We start from the raw sequence: 9,338 nt of genomic DNA, 5'->3' as shown, positions 1-9,338 counted from the left end.
TCTCATAGGGATCCATGTCACTAGACAAGAGGCTCCTTTACCGATAGTTCCCCTATCTCTATTCCTGGTTTCTGCATATGTGGCTTAAGGGATCTCTGGGTCACATCTAATCTCATCATAGAGTCCCCCCCCCTCTTTTCCTCTTCCTCTCCCCCCACCCGTGTGTGTGTTTGTATGGTATATGTGTATGTATGTGTGTATATATGTATATGTATATGTGTATGTATGTGTGTGTATGTGTGTGTGATTACATACTCCAGTTTTTATGTCTTTCTGAACAACTAACAAAAAGTAATCCAGACACACCAATGGTTTGTCTTTAGGCATACTTTCCAGACAGTAAAGAGAATTTTAGTGTCTTTTACAATATGGATTTCCCAACTCCTCAAGTCCTAATTCTTCTTCCAAATAGTTCTTCCTTCAATAGATTTGCTTCCTTTCACACCATATTATTAGCAGCAGGAAGAAATAAGGCTGCACCCTCAATGCTACCTTCATTGCTAAACTGTCTTCTACTGTTTGTATCTCTTCCACCCTCTAGTAATGTGCTCCTTACTGTCTTCTGCACTCTCATCAGACATGATTCTAGAGTGTATGCTTTTAGCAGCTGACTATTTATGATCTGGAGGAACTTTTTTAAATTATAGAGGTTTAGCAATTCTTTCACAACTATCATAGGCGTTCTTTAATATTAATACTTCTACTGCTAGGCAACCTAGGCTTCCACTATGATATTCTTCAAAATTCTTCTAGCCTTACCTGGGGAGATGGCTCAGTGAGTAAGAGCACTTGCTGTACAAGAATGAAGACCTGAGTTCAAATCTCCAAAACCCAGGTAAAAAAGGTGATGTTAGTGCACATGTGCACATACACATGCACACACACACACACACACACACACACACACACACACAACTCCAGCTCTGAAGGGAGTAGGGCAGAGACAGGAGGATCACTGGAGCTTGCTGCCACTCATCCTAGCTCCAGGTTCAGAGAGAGATTTCATATTGAGAAAGCAAGAGGTGAGAGCATGACAGAGCAGGACATCTGACATCCTTCACTGGCCTTCATACCTGTTTGTGAGTACAATTCCCCTGCACAGCCACATGTGTGTCTAACACACAGACATACACACACAGAGACACATACACACACAGAGACACATACACACACAGAGACACATACACACACAGCTTATGAGCCCTTTCTGCATTCTCTTCTTTCTCCTTTGGATTCTATTTTCACCCTTACAGCTTTGCTCTTATCTCCTGCTTTCTGCTTGCATGGACACTGGTATTGTACCAGACCAATGTACTAGACATGTCCCCATGTACACGTCCCTTTACTGAACTGAAGGCAATTCAATATCTATTCTGCCAACACATGACTTGAAAGGGTCCTGTTACTCCAGAATGAGATTGATTGCACTTGACTTGGACCACTATTACTTAGGTTTAGTTTGCAAACAACTATGCCTTTAATCACACATTCAGTCTTTGCTGATTTTATATCTGGCACAGCTTGGGCACCAGCAAGAGAAGTGACTGAATCTGCACATCAGAGTGAAGTGCTGTGCCGGGTGGTGTGCTTGTCAGGACAGTGCAGAATCAACCATGCCTCAGGACTCTTGTTTCCAGGATGCCTCCTCTGGGAAATGTATAGCCCATCTGACCTGGCTTCGCTAGTGGGAGAAGAATATTTCATGCCCACTAATAGCCAGAGTAGACCTTAAAGTTCCAAAGGTCCACAGGACTCTGTTCACTCTTTGTCTTGTTCATCATCCAGGGGAGGCCAAGACAAAGTCTCTTTTGAGACAGCCACGTGAAGTAACCAAGCTACATTATAAAACATGCGTGGGCCAAGAGAAGGTCAGGAATAAAAGGTCATTATGCATGATGAACTGGCAGTCACTATGCCCTTAACTCAGGCTGCCCTTTCTTTCTGGCTTTGCCGTGTTTCTGTTGGGCCTGCCTCAGAGAAGGTGTATGATAGTCCTGAATGGGAAAATTCTCTCCAACTACTTATTGGCTGGCATTCAGAGCAGAAGCCTATAGCATTATCAGTCATGCACTGAGCTGCAGAAACCACAACAACATTGTAACCGGCCCAGAAGTCTCCTTAGTCAAACCTTCCCTATTCCTAACTGCATCCAAATCAGTGATTTAAGTTAAATTCAGTCACTACAGAATCTAACTGAGTTAGGGTCTACATCAAGTCTCCAGACCTTGCTGCTTCCCATTTGGGAGGGAAGAGGTCAGATGCTAGCAAAGGAAAGTATGTGGGGCTGAGGGGAGGGGTGCATGGCAAGAAGAAAAGTTAATCTGTAACCTTTGATCTTACCTTCCAAGCCCTGCCCTAGATACTAGCACTGCTTTCCTTTCCTTTCTGATGATCTACTCAAATACCCTGACAAAAACAACCCAAGGCGTTTATTTCAGCTCACGGTCCAAGGCACAGTCTATCACAGTGGGGAAGTTAAGGCAGTAGAAGCTCATCTCATAGCATCCACAATCAGGAAACAGAAAGAGATCAGTACATGCTACTTCTCAGCTCCCTTTCTCCATCAGTGCAGTCCAGGATGCTCTGCCCACAGAATGGCTCAGCCTACAATTCAGGTGGCTCTCTTGGCACATCAGTGAATGAAGATAACCCTACTGGCATGCCCAAAAGGATTGCCTTCTGAGTGGCTCTAGGTTCTGACACTTTGGCAGTTGACACTAACCACCATAAGTGCCGGAGCGACACCATTGCTTCTTCTCTCATATGCCTGGAGGTATCCAGCAAGGCATTGCTTCTTCTCTCATATGCCTGGAGGTATCCAGCAAGGACAAGGTGTAGGCTCTCCTTTTCCCTGCCTCTCGATAAGCTCAACCATGGCTGTAGTTCTAATGAGCTCTTCCTCAGACGCTTGAAGACCCTGTCTTCAAGCAAAACACCCAGGCTCTTAAAACACAAGTTGAGTTGTGGCCACGCCCAAGTGTGTGGATGCACTACCCTGTTAGGTGAGGCTTCTGATTGGCTTTTCTTTGAGCAGCATCCTGCCTGCCCATGGATGGCCTCAATGTGTTCATCTCATCTCCAATGATGCTTTTGGTTCTTTCTTGTAAAACTCTAGATGCATAGCCAAGTTTCCATGGCTAACACCGATTGTACCTTCTCTCTCAAGAGTCACAGATACCTCACCTATCAGCTAGGGCCATAGATACTTGCCTTTGTCCTTAAAACACCCTTTCCTCTGACTACTGACATCAGAGAATGAATGTTGACCAAGACCCACTGTGCTGATTTGCTTAGCTCTATTCTTTGGTATCCTCATCCCTTAACTTAATTCAACTCAATTCATTTGTTAACAGAGAAGACAATGGGAAATCCTCCCTTCCCCCATCCTCCACATGTATACCCCTCCTCCACTACCTGGGCACTGCAGGTCTCAGGGAGTTTCCTTGTCTCTCTGAGCCTAGCTTGTGGAACTCTAGCCCTTCTTCGACCAGAAAGCCGCATTTCCACTATCACTGTATTCTTACTAGCCAAAGTTCATAGTCTCAATTTGATTTTACCTTACATTTCAATTATTTTTCTTTTATTTTTTGAAATCATAATTATATGATTTCTTCTCTACCCTTTCCCCTTCAAACACTCCCATATGCTCCTCCTTTCCCTTTTTCAAATCCATGGCCTCTTTTTTCATTAATTGTTGTATTTATTCATTAAAAAGATAGCGTCAACAAGAAGAGGTACTCACTTAGTATTGCCTCTGTGCCAGGCACTATGATAGAAATTTTATATTTCATATAGTTCATTAATCCATTTTCCATTGCAATAACAAATGCCTATGTCTGGATAATATATGTATTTAAAATATTTATTTAGCTGCCAGAGAGAAAAATCCACAAGTGAGCGATCCCATCTGTTCAGTCTCTGGTGAGGGATTCATAGTATAGAATGATGGGAGGAAGCATCGTCATAGTAAGCAGGAGGAATCATGATAACAAGAAACTGGAGGACAAGAAGCTCCAGGTCCTGATCTCTTATAACAGCTCTCTGATGAGAACTAACCAGGGTCCCAGAAGAACAGCACTAACTCCACCAAGGGCAGAGCCACTACCACTAGTTATCTTACACAAAGCCCCTCCTTACAAGGTTTCTGTCACTCCCCCATGTCACAATTTAGGGATCCATGCTCCCAACACATGCATTCTTGGGGACACACTCGAATCAGATCCAAATAATAGCACCATCTCATTTGAACCAAAATGATAGATTATCGTTTTACTCTTTAGGCATACCTAAACGCTTCTAACAAACATGGTTTTGTTATATCCAGGACATATCATATGTTTTTCATTGTGATCAAATGATAGTAGACATCTGGGGAAAGAACAGGACTTCATAACTTGATTTCCAGCAAATTCTACTTGCATGCCTTGGTTCCATTAGGTTTGCAATATTGTTTGAAAAAATGAGGTTAATTTTGCTGCAGATTTAGCAAGAGTGGGAATGACTCCTCAAAAGTGGTATGCCAGAGCTTTGGTGGTAGAAGGTTCTTAGTTTATACTTAATTGAAAAGGCAAGTCATTGTTGAATTTTAAAAACCCTGGAAGAGTTTTTAAAGCAACTTAATGTAGCATTTTATAGTTGCTTTTGTAGTTTCAAAAGCAATGGATATTGAGGGATGTATACGGCTCTGATGGCCTAGATTTAATCAGACTTCTCGCTTGCTTGCTTGCATAATGGTTTATGGTACCTTTGATGATTTGCAGCCAACCTAGCACTTTTAATAATTCACTGTAAAAGCATTTAATTTTTAATGGACAAGAGTGGGCTGGAGGTAACTCTTGCATTGGTAAGTGCACTCCTGAAGAGTGGGGGGAGGGGTCAGTATATTTAAATTCCAAACACTATTGAAAATCATGTCTTTTATTACCCCAAACCAAATGCATAATTGAAGACTGTACCTAATTCCAAATTATTGTTGGTACTTTACTTACCTCTAAGATAGCCTTGTGTTCGTTCACAATGTAGTCATGAGAACATTCTTTTCAAGTCCTTGTCTTCCATACTGCTTCCAATATTCTGTCCGTTTAGAAGCAGTATAACAACCATATTCTGTTACATCTTGCTAATCAAGAAAAGCCCAACAGCGGAATGGGTTGCAATGTCTGGTACATAAAAGTACTATCATTTTCTATTCCTTTTCCTTCAAAGTTTTCCTAAGATCTCCATATAATGTGCATACCTAGAAATGAGTTCATGACTAGTCTTAAAAATATCAGAGTTACCATGTGGAAAGAAAACTGGGAAGATGCCAGGATAAATATTGTTTTAAGACTTGATCGAAGACAAAACATATCTTGCCTTCAGAGGCACATAAAACAAAAATGCTCCAATCACTAAATAATCCCTTTCTCAGATACGCCATCTGTAAAAATAAGAATGGCCTCACAGAATTGCTTTCTGGGGAATGGTGCAGTGATATGAAGCTCTGAGGAGAAGGCTTCTGCTCGGCTGACACTCCACAGCTGACTGTCCCCAAGCGTACCCTGAGATGGGCGACAGGGAAAACTCTGATGGTCAAGGGTCCAAGTTCGCATGCTCTGTTTCTGGAACACTTTCGGAATTCAGACATCGGGGCTGCTTAAGAATGGGAAATTCCTTCTCTTTCTCTTGGCTTTCAAATGGCTTTCTGAGACTTGGGAGTTCTGCTCCAGAGTTTGTACTCCCAAGAACCACTGGGTGCTAAACCAACAATTCTGTCATGCTCTGATAGAATTAGCCCATCTACAGATGAAAGTCTGAGGCTCCAAGCACCATGCTGTGCTTGGTTTCCTGGGCTGAACCTTCTGAGCACCACAACTATATGGCTCCAATCTTCTGGCTTCCTGGCACACTTAAGTATGTCAGTTCTTTTTGCTATCAGCCGGACATTCACTTCTACCCACATTGAGGAACAGAAACTTCTAGATCCAGTCAATTGTCCCACAGACTTAAGTAGGAGCTCAAGGGCACCTGAATTGAGCTACTTTCATCAACCAGGGCCATACATATTTCCTTTTTTCTTTTCCCCATCTCCCTCAGATTCTTGTCTTATCACTAATATGGAGATTTGGGGGCAGGAAACCCTTAGGGATTGTCCTGCAGTCTCAAATGGTTTTTCATGAAGAAAGTATGGACTACCTGACCTTCCCAAGATTACATGGAAGTCAGGAACTAGAAGGTACACATCTCTGTTATTTAACTTCAGTGCTTTCCCCATTACAGTGTATGTGCTCGCCCTTCCAGGTACTGTTATCGTTGACTTGTTTTCTGTTTTAGACCTTCTGATGCCAGGAGTAATTGTAAGTGTCACTAGGCTGTAGTAATCATTTCCATTACTTTAAAACCAAGCAGGGAAGGAAGGGGGAATAATGGGTGTTCCTGCCCCAAAGCCTGTAGCAAGCTTTCTGACTGACCTTTGTTCTGCTCCTGCTTCTAATCAGGCATCTTACCTTTTACATTCCAACCCCATGAAAAGAGATAGTTCAGCCCCACTTGATTTGCCACTGAGAAATGCATGATTCTTGAGCATATTAACATTCTTTACTAGGTGGTGAGTTTGTGAACCTTCATTAAAGAAAAGGACAAGGCAGAAAAAAAAATGTTAATATAGCTTTCTAGCCAAACCTCCGGTGGCCTGGCTCTTACATGATCCCACATTTACACTCCCCCCCACCAAATGCATAAAATAATGGTCCCATGTTAACACCAGCCATTCTGTGAGCATATACCAGGAGTACAACAGGCCAGCAGTAATGGCACCTTTATTCTAGTACATCTTACGGAAGTCTTATTGATTAAAGAAGGAAACAAGCTAGAAAGACAGAGAGAAAGAAAAGAGGATGCAAGAAAAGAACCAATGCCCAAGCATAGTAAAAGCCCTAACCTACAATGCATCAGGAAAAAAGAATTATGAACTAAAGAGCTAAAAGCATAATACAGTCAAGCCTATAATTCTATAATGCCAGATTTCTAATGAAAGGTAAAAAAGGACTGATTAGTGAATATAGATAAGAAAAATGTCTGTGTTATGAATGGGTGCTAGAATCTTGCACACACACACACACACACACACACACACACATACACACCCTACTCATGCTAGTACAAGAAGAAATAGACTGAATAACAGCCAATCTTGAACTTTTGTCACAGTAAATGATTAGCCATTTGATACTGAGTCAATCTCAGTTCAATCAACTCCATGGAAATTAGTCACTCTGAAGGAAAAAGTGCTTAACTTGAAAGGGTTCATTCATTACATACCAACACACACTGCAAAGATAACCTTTCTGCTTAAGGTCCAGACCCACTCATTTGCTCATGCCTTTTTAGACAATAAAAATATCCTCCATAAAATAGATTGAAAATTATATATATATACATATATATATATATATGTATATATATATACATATTACTTATTTCATGATCTGAATATAAACAAAGATTTAATCTCTCCCCCTTCAAAAAAAAAATAATGACAAGATGACTCAGTGTGTAAAGCATTTGCCACCAAATTGATGACCTGAGTTTAATCTCCCAAAACAAGGAGTGTCCAGGTCAGTTCCAGATTGATTTCTCTATGTCTTACAGCTTATATGTATGGTGTTTTCAGAAGGTGGATCTTTTTCATTTAGTTGTGGTGGGCGACCAAAAGTAATGCAATACCTGCACTGCTCTGGGTACCTCTGGGGCCTCCTTGACAAACAGCTTTCTTTATAACAGGACCCTTAAGTCTCATGTAATTTATGCCAACAAAATACATGAACTGGTGTACCTAAAGTTTGTGGTAGATCTTACATGACATAGGCATGAAGTCGAATAATATATAGAATAACCTAGCAAAGAGGAATATAACACATTAGGAAGTAATTTATGGGAGGGTCTACTTTCCTGAGTATATACCTGGTGTCTGGCTCTGTGAGGAGGGGATGGTCTGCATTTATGGAAATAGACTAAGATAAGATACATTAATGAAGACCACAATCTTGTTGGGGCCTCTCTTAAAGTAGTAGACAAGTCTTGCTGTGTTGTGTTTGCTCATACCAATGTTATCATTCCAAAAGGGTTGTCATTGTCTTCAAAGACCCCTGAGACTATACCACCACTCTGTTTATGTCCAAGTTTCCAAGACTAGAAAACTCAGACTAAGATAAGGGAGCCATGCACTTGCATGTAATTGCTGATTAAGTAGTAAATTATTATTCCAAGTGGGAACTTGTCAACTATTATCTTCTTTGTAGAACAACCAATAAATTAATAACCAATTCTTCTCCTCACACCCACTTCATAAATATAAATTATTAGATGCTGAGTAAAACTTCTTTTATAATTGTCAAAAGGCACTATTTGAGCGTATTTTGAGAACCACTAAATATTAATAAAAGGGGGAGAAACGCAGATAGCCTAGAAGGCAGAGAGAGAGACAAATGAGTCAGCTCATCGCTGCTGCTGTGAGCAGAACGCCAACATTACAGACAAAGGAAGACTTCAGAACTATTACAGAGTGCTATTTAAAACGTGTGCTACCTGTATAATAGGCTGGAGACTAGCTAGTCAATTGATGATGGGATATTTAGATCTATGACTTACATTATCATGATGAATCCTCTATTAATATTAAAGTTCTATCCATCATTTTGGACATTTCCCTAGAGAATTTCTAACACGGCCTAGTGGCTACTTTAACATGTAAATCATTGCCAGTGAAAAGTCTTTGCTTAGAACTTTTTCTACATTCCACCTTTTCTCCATATTTTTTAATTTGAAGAAAGAGAAAAACCACTCACCCTCCCTTCAGATTACCATGTTGGATTCCCCTCACCAATGCCGTGGTTTAGCTGTTGGATATTATCTCCCCCTTCCCCCTTTGTTTGCTGATAGTAAAATTAGCAGCACTAAGGAGTCTACTCTGCAAGCTTAGGAAACTTGGCTCAAGCTGTTCGAACAAGCAATAAATGCTGGCCAGCTTTTATTTTGTAGCTCGTAAAGCGTTGGATTCCATAGCTCAGATTCTTTGGTCGGTGGCCACAGTCTACAAATGTCACATTTCATCAAAATCACTCTGGCAACTGCTGTCACAGGCATGCCCAGAGGAAAAAGAGGGGGTGACGCTGTGCAATAAAAGCAGACAAAGGTCACACTGGCAGGTACTAGCTGCCACGCACGAACAACACCATTGCCCAGGTTCTCGGATGCAAAAATAATCTGTGCCTCTCCAACCTCAACACATCTGAAATTTGGGCATGAGAAAAGAACAGGTCAGAAATCATTCAGCTGTTTTCTCTCTGGCACAGAATCTA

This window comes from Mastomys coucha, unplaced genomic scaffold (assembly GCF_008632895.1).
Source record: "Mastomys coucha isolate ucsf_1 unplaced genomic scaffold, UCSF_Mcou_1 pScaffold20, whole genome shotgun sequence".
NCBI lineage: Eukaryota > Metazoa > Chordata > Mammalia > Rodentia > Muridae > Mastomys > Mastomys coucha.
The sequence above is the reverse complement of the archived record's forward strand: the minus strand, read 5'-3'. Positions refer to the sequence as shown.